Source organism: Panthera uncia (genome assembly GCF_023721935.1).
Source record: "Panthera uncia isolate 11264 chromosome B2 unlocalized genomic scaffold, Puncia_PCG_1.0 HiC_scaffold_24, whole genome shotgun sequence".
NCBI classification, from domain to species: Eukaryota; Metazoa; Chordata; class Mammalia; order Carnivora; family Felidae; genus Panthera; species Panthera uncia.
In genome coordinates this window covers 72,671,836-72,685,225 of record NW_026057580.1, presented here as the reverse complement: position 1 = coordinate 72,685,225, position 13,390 = coordinate 72,671,836, and the positions used below count along the sequence as shown (strand labels likewise).

Sequence of the window (13,390 nt, the reverse complement as noted above, 5' to 3'; positions counted from 1 at the left end):
ATATTTAGTTTTAAATAGATAAAGGTTATTACATTTAGAAGGAACTCTGGCTTACATGCGTGTATTTCTTTGCTCTATCAGTTGAGAAGTTCTGCTCAGGTTTAATACATATGTTAACAGTTATCCCAGAAATCGAGTGAAGACAGAAAAAATATGTGAAATAACAAAGACCAAAGTTATTTAAAATTTTGATGATAAATATTAATTTATAGATCCACAAAGCTTGGCAAACTGAAAACAAGATAAATTCAAACTAAACAATACCTAGGGCCATCACAGAATAGTTAAACAGCTGAAAAAATAAAGAAATAATACTGAAACAATATTCAAAATAGCCAGAGAAAAAGAGGCATATTGCTTATGGTGAACAATGATAAAAAAAATGCTGTGATTTCTCATTAGAAATAATAGAAGCCAGATGTCAAAGGAATGGAATACTTGAAATGAAAACAAGTCTATAAAATTCTAATGCAATGAAAATACTCTGCATAATGAGAGTGAAATGAAAACTTTTTCAGAGAAACTAATAGCGTAAAGGCATAAAGGCAAAGATAATCATTTGGAATCAACTCTATGTTGTCTACCAGAGATATACTTCATAAATAACATCACAAATACATTAGTTTTTAAATCATTTTTTATTTTAATTCCAGTATTGTTAACATACAGTGTTATATTAATTTCAGATATACAATACAGTGATTCAACACCTCTATACATTACTCAGTGCTCATCATGATAATTATACTCTTTTATCCCCATTACCTATTTCACCCTGACCGCTCCTGCCTCCCTGCTGGTAACCATCTGTTTGTTCTCAAATGAAAAATATTTACCTATGCAACTGGAAGCAAAAGAAAGCTTGCATGCCTACCTTAATATTAAAGAAAGTATATTTCAAGACAAAATATAAAGAGAGTAATTTCTTAGAGGTAAAAGGGCCAATTTCTAAGAAGCACATATCAACCAAAAATATATATGCACTTAGTAACAAAGTTTCAAATTTTATGAAAAAAAAAGTTAAAGCAAATGGAAATAATACAAATTTCCACAGCCATAGTTGTAGAAACTATCACTTGCTATAGTCTGAATGTGTGTACCCCCTTAAATTTCATATGTTGAAACCCAATTCCCAGTGTGATGGTTTGGAGGTATGGCCTTTGGGAGGTGATTAGGTCACAAGAGCAGAGCTCCATGAATTGTATGAGTACCCTTAGAAGAGACCCTGGAGAACTCTCACTCCTTCCACTATGTGAAGACACATCAAAATGGCCATCTATAAACTATGAAGTAGGCTCTCATCAGACACTAAACCTACTGATGTCTTGAACTTCTCAAACTCTAGAATGTGAGAAATAAATTTCTGTTGATTATAAGCCACCCAGTCTATGGTATTCTGTTATAGCACATCAAATGGACTAAGACATCACCCTTATCTCAGTAGTCAATAAAAAATTTTAGGAAAAAAAAATCAGAATACAAAAGATCTGAAAAGCTCTATCACCCATTACCCTTTAATTAAAATTTTAAAAAGACAGTTCAACTTCTACAGAATCCATATTCTTTTCAAGTAAACATAAAATATTAATGAAGGTAGACCAAATTCTGGGCCATAAAATAATTTTAATCAATAAAAAACTGAAATATTACACAATATATTCTCTAATCCCAACAGAAATAAATTAAATAATAAAATTACATACCCTGAAATGTTTGGAAAGTATATAAAACCCAAGTGATCTATAATTTAAAAAAAGATATAGAAAAGTAAAAAATGTTTGGAGATGAGTGACAATTAAAAAAATCAACACTTCTGGGTATGCAGTTAAAGCATTACCTGAAGTTTAAAGACTTGCATTAGGGAAGAAAGAAAGGGGAGGAAAGAAAAAAGGAGGGGAGGGGAGAGGAAGGGAGGGAATAAAAAGAAAAGGAAAATAAATATTTAGAAAAAAATTATCTAAGTTTCTATTTTAAAAGGCAAGAAAATATAGAGTAAAATTAAACAATAAGTAGGATGGAAAACTAACATTTTAGGATATGACACTAAAAACAATGGCAGCAAAAGCAAAAAATTAATCAAATGGAACTACATCAAACTATAGCGTTTCTGCACAGCAAAGGAACAACAACAAAATGAAAAGGAACAGCAACAAAATGGAAAGACAACCTATGGAATGGGGGAACATATTTGCAAATTATATCTGGTAAGGAGTTAATATCTTAAATATATAGGAAACTCATGCAACTGTAGAGCAATCATCATCATCATCATCGTCGTCGTCGTCGTCATCACCATCATCTGATTTAAAAATAAGCAGAGGAACTAAATAGACCTTTCTCCAAAAAAGACATGCAGATGGCCAACAGGTATAGGCAAAGGTGGTCAACATCACTAGTCATCAAGAAAACGCAAATAAAAATCAAAATGAGATATTGCTTTACCACCGCTTGAATGTCTATTGTCAAAAAGACAGTGGATAACAAGTGTTGGTGAGGATATGGATAAAGGGAACTCTTGTCTACTGTTGGTGGGAATGTAAATTGTTGCAGCCACTGTGGAAAAGAGTATGGAGGTTCCTCAAAAAAATTAAAAATAGAACTACCATATGCATATATATATATATATACACATATACATATACATACATATATATACATATATGTATATATGTATGCATATATATGCATATATGTATATGTATATATATATATGCATACATATATATATATGTTTCTGTGTGTGTGTGTGTGTACACACACTGAAATATTCTAAGCCATAACAAAGAATAAAATCTTGCCATTTGCAACAACAACGTGGATGGAGCTAGATCGTATTATGCTAAGTAAAATAAGTCAGAGAAAGACAAATACATGATTTCAATCATATGTGGAATTTAAGAAACAAATGAGGAACAGGGAAAAAAGGGAGGGGGGGAGCAAAACAAGAAACAGACTCAAATATAGAGAACAAACTGATGGTGACCAGAGGGGAGTTGGGTGGGGTAATGGGTAAAATAAGTAATGGGGGTTAAGGAGTGCACTTGTGATGAGCACTGGATGTTGTTCGGAAGTGTTGAATCACTATATTGTATACATGAAACTATGTTAACAATACTGGAATTTAAGTAAAAATTTAAGAAAAAATAGAACTACCATATTATCCGAAAATCCCACTTCTAGGTATATACTCAAAGGAAATGAAAACATAATATCAGACAGACATCTGTCTGTACATTCACACACACACACCAACTGCACACACATGGTAAAATGCTATTCAGCCATGAGAAAGAAGGAAATCCTTCCATTAAGTCGAATACTGAATGGTATCATTTTTATGTGTAATTTAAAAAAAAAATTCAATCTCCTAGACTAGAAACAGAGAGTAAAAAGTGGTTGCCAGGGGCTGGATGGGAGCACTGTTGGGGGAGGTGAGAATAGGGAGAAGTTGGTAAAGGGTACAAACTTTGAACTGCAAGATGAATAGGCCTGAAGATCTAATGTATTAAATGGTGGCTATAGTTCTATAGCTGATAACACTGTATTGTAGAATTGAAATTGCTAAGCATTTGGAACTTAAATGTTGCCACCAACATACATATATAGGAAGTAATCGATGTGTCAATTAGTTACATGGGAGGAATTCTTTCACAATATATACATATATTAATATTCACAATGTACACTTTAAATATGTTACAATTTTATTTGTCAATTATTCCTCAATAAAGCTGAAAAAAATAAAAGACAGTCTACTGACACAAGCAAGGTCACATGGATGAATAGAACAGCACTAAGAGTTCCAAGATAAACTCCTACATCTATGGCTAACTGACTTTTGGTAAGTGTGCCCAAACCATTTAATGGAGAAAGGACAGTCTTTTCAATGAATTGGAAAACTGGAAGTCCCCATGCAAAAGAATGAAATTGGACACTTACCTTGCACTTCATACAAAAATCAACGTAAGATGGATCAAGGACCTAAACGTAAGAGCTAAAACTAAAAAAAAAATCTTTTAACAAAACAGACATAATCTTCAGCAAGACATTTTTTTTTTCAACGTTTTTTTTTTTTTTTTTTTTTTTTTATTTTTTTTTTATTTTTGGGACAGAGAGAGACAGAGCATGAACGGGGGAGGGGCAGAGAGAGAGGGAGACACAGAATCGGAAACAGGCTCCAGGCTCCAAGCCATCGGCCCAGAGCCTGACGCGGGGCTCGAACTCACGGACCGCGAGATCGTGACCTGGCTGAAGTCGGACGCTTAACCGACTGCGCCACCCAGGCGCCCCAAGACATTTTTTAATATGATACCAAAAGCACAAACAAAAGAAAAATTAGCTTAACTTAATCAAAATTCAAAACTTTGTGCTTCAAAGGACACTACCAAGAATGTGAAAAGACAATCATGAAACTGTGCCCCATAGGGTTAATGAGGTTGCAACTAGCAGAAAATTTAAAGCTCGTTTTTCCTAGAACTGTTTCTCCCTAATCAGCTATTGTGTCTTTTCAGTCTCCACTAACTAATTCATCAGCTGTCTAGGCAGAAACTTGGACTCAGCGTCAAATGACATGGTTCAAGCCTATGAACAAGCAAGGCCCTGCATACCTTGCCTGACATAACTAGCCCAAGATTTCATGCAGTTTATACCAGCTCTCAGAGCATGCCCTTAGCCCCTTCTCCTGTCCTAAGGTCCTCCTGATGTCAGAGGCTGAATTTTGCCTCATTCTGATGTCTCCATCTCAAAGTGAACATGAGATACATGTTACCTATGTTTGCCCAGTGTGCATCCTCCATCTTTTCTTGTGAATAGTTGTAAGTTTCCCCTCCCTTTTCATCAATATGTATGTAATCTCAACCCCTATGGTTATAAAATACTTGTTCTCTCCCATTTCAGGAAGGGGGATTTTAGTCTTGTCCTCCTATCTTCTTGTTTGGCTACCTCTTGAATCAACCCTTTCCTCGATGCATGCCTGAGGTCTTAGTGATTTTCTTTGCTGTGCATCGGGCAGACAAATTCGGGTTCAGTTACAATCACAGAATGGAAGAAAACATTTGCCAATCATATATCTGAAGACAGATTTTGCATGAAATATATAAAGAAGCCTCACAATTTAATATGAAGACAAATAACCCAAGCAATCAATTGGGAAAAAATTAGAATAGGCATTTTCCAGGGAAGGCAGATATTCAAATGACCAATAAGCACAAGCAAAGATGCTCAGCATCATTGGTCATCAGGCACATGCTAAGCAAAACCACAGTGAGATATCACTTCATACCAGTTAGGATGGGTAGAATCAAAAAATCAAGTAACAAGTATTGGTGAAGATGTAGAGAAATGGGAATTCTCATACATTACTTGTGGGAATTTAAAATAGTGCAACCGCTTTGGAAAACAATAAGGTAGTCCCTCAAATGGTTAAAAATAGAATTATCATATGACTCAGCAATTCCCCTGCAAAATGAGAACATGTTTATACAAATAAACTTACATAACAACACATATACTAGCATAATTTATAATAGTCAAAAGGTAGAAACAATCCACATGTTTATCAATGGATAAATGAATAAACAACATGCGTTATATACATGCAATGGGATATTATTTGTCCATAAAAAGGAATGGAGGTCTGATACATACTGCAATGTGGATAAACTTCTTAAACATTGAACTAAGTGAAAGTAGCCAATCACATAAAGCTATATGCCCTGATTTTATCCATATGAAAATCCAGAATAGGAAAAGCTACAGAGACAGAAAGTAGAATAGTGATTTCTTGGGGATGAGGAGAGAAGTATGAGGGGACAGAGGAGGGTCAGTTAAGACACATAAGGTTTCTTTTTAAAGCGATGGAAATGTTCTATAATTTACTGTGATGATGTTGCAAATATCTGTGAATATCCTAACAATCACTGAACTGTAAACTTTCAGAGAGTGAATTGCATGGTATGTGAATTGTATTTCAATAAAGTAGGTAAAATTATTTTATCTTTTAATTTTATATCCAAGTTAGCATATAGTGCAATGATGATTTCAGAAGTAGCACCCAGTGATTCATTCCCTACATATAACATCTAATGTTCATTCCAGCAAGCATCCTCTTTAATGCCTCCTGCTCGTTTAACCTATCCCAAACCCCTCCAGCAACCCTCAATTTTTCTATGTATTTAAGTCTCTTACGTTTTATCCCCCATACTGTTTTTATATTATATTTGCTTCCCTTCCCTTATGTTCATCTATTTTGTATCTTAAATTTCACATATGAGTGAAGTCATGTAATATTTGTCTTTCTCTGACTAATTTCACTTAACATAATACATTCTAGTTCCATCCACATTGTTGCAAATGGCAAGATTTCATTCTTTTTGATTGCCGACTAATATTCCATGGTGTGTGTATATATATATATACATATATATACATGTATATATATATATATGTATATATGTATACACACACACACACACACACACACACCACATCTTCTTTACCCATTCATCAGTTGATGGACATTTGGGCTCTTTCCATACTATGGCTATTGTCAATAACGCTGCTATAAACATTGGGGTGAATGTGCCCCTTCCAAACAGCATACCTGTATCCTTTGGATAAATATCTAGTAGTGAAATTGATGGGTCATAGGGTAGTTAATTTTTTGAGGAACCTCCATATTGTTTTCCAGAGTGTCTGTACCAGTTTGCATTCCAACCAGCAGTGCAAAAGTGTTCTTCTTTCTCTACAACTTTGCCAACATGTGTCATTGCCTGAGTTGTTAATGTTAACCATTCTGACAGGTGTGAGGTGATATCTCACTGTGGTTTTGATTTGTATTTCCCTGATGATGAGTGATGTTGAAGCGTCTTCTCATGTGTCTGTTAGCCATCTGGAAGTCTTCTTCGGAAAAATGTCTATCCATGTCTTCTGCCCATTCCTTCACTGGATTATTTGTTTTTTTGGGTGTTGAGTTTGATAATGTCTTTATAGATTTTGGATATTAACCCTTTATCTGATATGTCATTTGCAAATATCTTCTCCCATTCCATTGGCTGCCTTTTAGTTTTGCTGATCGTTTCTTTCGCCATGCAGAAGTTTTTTATAGTGATGAGGTCCCAATAGTTCATTTTTGCTTTTGTTTCCCTTGCCTCCAGAGACACGTTGAGTAAGAAGTTGCTGTGGCTGAGGTGCCAGAAGAGACCCCAAATAGCCAATGCAATCCTGAAAAAGAAAAACAAAGTTGGAGGCATCACAATCTCAGACTTCAAGATGTATTACAAAGCAGTAATCATCAAGACAGTATAGTACTGGCACAAAAACAGACACATATCAGTGGAAGGGAATAAAGAAGCCAGAAATGGACCCACAAAATAATCTTTGATAAAGCAGGAAAGAACATCCAGTGGAATAAAGACAGTCTCTTCAGCAAATGGTGCTGGGAAAACTGGACAGCGACATGCAGAGGAATGAACCTGGACCAGTTTCTTACACCATACACAGAAATAAACTCAAATGGATGAAAGAGCTAAATGTAAGACAGGAAGCCATCAAAATCCTTGAGGAGAAAGCAGGAAAAACTTTTTTTTAAATTTTTTTAAATGTTTCTTTATTTTTGAGAGAGAGAGACACACACACACATAGAGTGCAAGCTGTACAGGAGCAGAGAGAGGGAAACACAGAATCTGAAGCAGGCTCCAGGCTCTGAGCTGTCAGCACATAGCCTGACAGGGCGCTCAAACTCATGAACGGTGATCTCGTGACTTGAGCCAAAGTCAGACGCTTAACCAACTGAGCCACCCAGGTGCCCCAGGTAAAATTATTTTAAAATACTTGCTATATGAATTAGTAATCCCACTCCTAGGAATTCACACAAGAGAACAGTTCAAATATGCTCATAAAAGAATGATACATTAAAGTATAATATCAGAATAACAACTTTAATAAGGCCCTCAAACTAGAAATTACCAAACTGTCCATGAACAGGTGAAGGGAGGTGGAAACATTATATAATCTTATGATGAGATATGCAAATTAAGGAATGAACCACTTATACAACCATGGATTCAATAACGAGCATAAATTTTGAAAACCTTATATAGAGTGAAGGAAGCCAAATACAAGAGTAGCTGTTATATTACTATATTTATGTGCAGTTCTAAAATGCCAAATCTAATCTATACTGATACAAATCAGATCAGTGGTTTCCTGAGATTTCCTGTAAGGGGGGAATTCCCTATAGGGGGCACAAGAGAATCTACTGATGTGATGTGGATGTTCCATATCTCAAAATAGGTAGAAATTATAGTGATGTATACATTCATTAAAACCTATCGGCTACACAATTAAAATGTATACATTTTACTGTATATAATCATACTTCAATAAAGTTCATTAAAGTATCTGTACTTGATTTCATAAAATCAGATCTTCCTGTTCAGTGGGAGTATATCTCTATTTATTCACATTTCTTATGTTCTTCAATAATGTTTTATAGTCCAATGGCTTTTTAGAACTTTATTAGGATTTTATAATCTTGATTACCATTGTCAATGACATACTAATTTTCCACTTGAATTTCTGATTATTGCGAATATAGAGAAAGTTATTGACTTTTGTGTATTCATCTGATATACAGCCAGTATTCCAAATGGTCTTATTCATTTTCATAAGGTTTTAATAAATTTTCTTTCATTTTCTAGAAATGAGTTATATCATCTTCAATTGAAGGAAAATTTTGTATTTTTTTTCCTTATATGTCTTATTTTTATTCTATTCTTGCTTCATTGTACTACCTAAATCTTCAAAAAGAAGTTCACCAATTTTGCTGACTGTGACCTGTAATACTAGAAATAATTCTCTTACTGATATGTTGAATTGTTGAAAGTGCAGGCATTGTATTTTTAAATCCCTTTGTGTTTTGTTTTTAAACTACTTTATTTTGGACTTATTTTTTAATGTCTTCTTAATTGATTATAAATTATTTTTCTAATTTATTAACATGAAAATTTATTTACTTGTATATTTCTTTTTAAATAATAAATAAATTTAAATTATCTATTTTGCTTTGAGTACAGTTTTAATTGTAATCCATAGGTTTTCTTATGGAGTATTGTTTATTTCAATAAATTCATAATAATTTGTCATTTTGTTTTTGAATACCTCATTGGCAAAGAGGCATTTTACCAGTATCTTTCTTAATATCAGAGAGCTTTTGTTTGTTGCCATTTTATGCTTACAAGTATCGGATGCTTGAAAATTGTAAAACATCTTTGTTTTGAACTATATGCGAAAGTTCTTGACCTCACTGATTTCTGCTTGTGGGTACAAGGGTATTTATTGAATTGGGCCTCTTGGAGGAGCCTGGTTGGCTCAGTTGGTTAAGTGTCGAATTTGGCTCAGGTCATGATCTTACCATTTGTGAGTTCAAGCCCCACGTTGGGCTGTCTGCTGTCAGCACAGAGCCTGCTTCAGATTCTCTCTCTCTCTCTCTCTCTCTCTCTCTCTCTCTGTCTCTGCACCTCCCCCACTCATGCTCTCAATCTCCCTCAAAAATAAATAAAAACATTAAAAACAGTAGGCCTCTTAGATTTATGGTACATAAAAACTATATGAATTATTTGATTAATAAATTGTGAAACTATACCTTAATATATGTTGATTCAGAAGATTTAGGATCTGATAAAATAATGAAATCCTGAATGTAAACAAACAGGAAAGATGCAACTAGTATTATAAATAGAAGTGGAATGAAGAAAAGAATTTAAGGAATGTAGAGAAAACGGAAACTGTATTATAAGTGCCTGTTTGATTACCATAGTATCTTAATTCTCTTCTAGAAGAACTTTGAAATTTTAGAGTGGTGAGAACAATTACTAACTTATCTAATATGTATTGACGTGGAAGTGTATTAAGAGTAGGAACTATAAGGAAATGATTAAACTGTTAACATTAAATCCTACTTTAACTGTCATTCTTGGAAAATTGACAAAAAAATTAGGTATTTAATAGTCATAATGGGTAAAATTACTTAATTCTTTTATTACAGTGCTTATTTTAAGGCCTAAAATAACTAGCTAAAAAGCCCCAAACAATTTTGAAGTGAAATAGCTCAAAATTGAAACAAATCAAGCAACAATAGAGTTACCCAGATAATAATAAATACAGAATGAATTAGAATAAATCTACCAAAAATAATAAGCATAATATCATATGAATTGTTGCTTATTCACAATAAGCCAGGTGATAGACACTGTAAATCATTTAATCCTAAAACAACCTTATGCAATAGTTATTAAGACTTGCATTTAACAAAGAGAAAAATGAAGCTTAGAGAAATATTTTGCCAGGGTTCATTTTTTCCATCAGCCTAAGCTGTCTCCCGTGCTGCCAATTAAAGTAAAAACACCAATGTCAATATACAACTTTATAGAAAGGGCAATTTTTCAAGCTTTTTGTGACATAAACTAACTCAAGAAAGTAAAAGATGGAGTTTATCTTAATTATTGAGAGTTATCCCATGAAATCCAATGGCAAGAATAGTAATATCCGCTCACGTTTATCAAAGTGCTTATTAGGTGCCAAGATCTGCTCTAAACACATTATATGTATTAACTCATTTAATCTTTGCAACAAAACCCATAGGATTTCTACTGGGGTAACATACTATAATTATCACAGTCATATATAGTGTTACCATGGTGTAGCATACTATTACGATCATTTCCCTTTTATGAGGAATGAGGAAACTGAGGTACAAAATTTAAGTTTCTCGCTTGTGGTAACAAGGACAAAGGTAGGTACCTGGTGGGAAGACTGATAGTCTGGTGCAGGTTTTACTGCCTTTTGAAGAGTGGAGTTAAACAGTGAAACTAAAAACTCCATCAGTACTTTCTTCTCAGCTCCCCCCTGTTGTGTACATATTCTAGCCTCTGTGTCTGGATTTCTCTGGTTCTTGGGCCAAAAGAATATGAACTACTATTTCCAAGTTTACATGTCACAGGTTGGTCATACATGACATTCACAGTCATTGTAGTTCTAACAACGTGAAAGAGAAACTACTTGGCTCATCTTGAGTCATTGTCCCACCCTGGTCCAGTAAGTTATAAGCGGGAAGAAGAAATCACCTGTTAACATTTTTTTTTCCTGTGGTCCTTCTATAATGTAAATAATGAGGAGAAAAAAAAAAAAACTCCTCCCCCAAAAGAGTTGCTCTGAATAGACAAAGAAAAACTATTGACGAAAAAGTAAGAATCAGGAAAAACTAAAAATGGACTATGAGCTATGATATGGCATGATCATTATTTGGTTTCAAGTTGGTTTCTCTTTCTAGACGGCCTGTTTCTTCATATCGTAAACTCTGTCTTGTTGAGCTTTGAATTTCCACATTTGTGGGCATTGTCCAATACAAGAAGTTGTCTTAAAATATTTTGGAAGTGATCTGAGTAACATACTAATTATTATTCTTCCCATTACATGTGTATAATTTGTTAAGTATTTTTCCAAGGAGTAAATTTGAGAGAGAAAATAACTCCAGATTTCACATTTTTTTTAATGCTTATTTATTTTTGAGAGAGAGACAGAGTGAGAGTGGAGGAGGGGAAGAGAGAGAGAGAGGGAGACACAGAATCCGAAGCAGGCTCCAGGGTCTGAGCTGGCAGCACAGAGCCCAACACAGGGCTCAAACTCACAGACCGTGATATCATGACCTGAGCTGAAGTCCCACACTTAACCGACTGAGCCACCCCGATGACTCCAGATTTCTAAATAATTATATTTTTTATTATCTCCATAAGTAAATTAGCTGTAGAAGTGAGTCACTTTAATTGGGAGCAGGGATAAAGAAATAATAGTAAGTAATGTGTTCACAAAAAACAGATATTAACAAAGCAGGGAACTCTGAATTGATACAGTGTAAACCTCATCCCATACATAGAGGAGCCCAAGAGCACAATGAAAAATTCAGTGATCTCCCACAGGCCAGCAGGGCACTAAGGGGCCAGAGCGGGTCCAACATCTAACCATTCGTTAAAAGGCCTCAGAAGAAATTAGAAATTGCTTGGCTTAATTTAGATAAATAACAGAGGTTCACCCAAGAGCTTTTATGCTGTAATTGAAAACATTTATTATGTTAAATAAACAGAGATTATGAAACAGTAGGAAGAAAGGCATGAGCTCTGAGGGAAAAAAAGGCATTTTTAAAAGAAATTTGGGTCTACAGAGAGCCATGTCCCTCCATTTTCCCAGATCTCTAGTTTACCCCTCCCTGCCAAAGTGTGGTTTTTCACCTTATTTTGGATCATAAGTAATTTCTTGGGTTTGATGAAGGTTGTTCCTGAAAACAATAATACAGGCATAAAGACAAAATTTAACAAGCAATTTTAGGGAGTCCAGAATCATCCATGTAGTTTCTTTCTTTCTTTCTTTCTTTCTCTTTCTTTTCTTTCTTTCTTTCTTTCTTTCTTTCTTTCTTTTAACGTTTATTTATTTTTGAAACACAGAGTCAGAGCATGAGCAGGGGAGGGGCAGAGGGAGAGGAAGACACAGAATCTGAAGCAGGATCCAGGCTCTGAGCTGTCAGCACAGAGCCCAACGCGGGGCTCGAACTCACAAACCACGAGATCATAACCTGAGATGAAGTCGGAAGCTTAACCGACTGAGCCACCCAGGTGCCCCCCATCCATGTAGTTTCTATTGGTCATTGCACCCCAAACATAAAAGGACCTACTGGATTAGAGTACACCAATCAAAAATTCCGGGGAGTCCTGTACAAAAACGTGAGCCAAGGGTGAGAGGGGAGACTAGGCTAAGCCATTTTAAATAATTACTATTTTATTGTAATTTTCCCAACTCTTTTCTATTCAATACCTGACTCAGGCACATATACAGAGTAGGAAATTTGACTAGATACACAAATCTTTTTTTTTTTTAAGTTTATTTATTTATTTATTTATTTTAAGAGAGAGAGAGAGAGGGGAGCACAATCTGGGGAGGGGCAGAGAAAGAGGGAGAGAGAGAATCGTAAGCAGGCTCCATGTTGTCAGCACAAAGCCCAATGCAGGGCAGCATCTCACAACCGCGAGATCATGACCTGAGTTGAAATCAAGAGTCAGACGCCTAACTGCCTAACTGAGCTGTCAGGCGCCCCTAGGTACACAGATCTTAAATACAATTATCTGATGAGCTAAATATTAACTCAAAGGGAGCTTAAGAATACAGTCAAGGACAGGGGACATGCTACGGTCAACAATTTTTGCCAAATTTTTATTCATAATCTAAGTGGATACCAGTAGTGCATCCCCTATCCAAGAAAGAAATTTTGACATAAGCCATTTTCAAATTTAAAGTTTAAAAATAATATCTAAAACCTGCAGTGTAATTATTCAAACAATGT

The 13,390-nt window shown here is 34.9% G+C and overlaps 1 long non-coding RNA gene across 1 annotated transcript in view; it reads right to left on the bottom strand.

The window, feature by feature from the left end:
• Positions 1-4,101: 4,101 nt before the first annotated feature.
• LOC125938819 (uncharacterized) overlaps positions 4,102-13,390 on the bottom strand; it is a 39,162-nt gene continuing 29,873 nt past the window's right edge. Inside the window, exon 3 of the long non-coding RNA XR_007462829.1 lies at positions 4,102-7,221. This is a non-coding gene — a long non-coding RNA (uncharacterized LOC125938819). The remainder of the gene's footprint in view (positions 7,222-13,390) is intronic.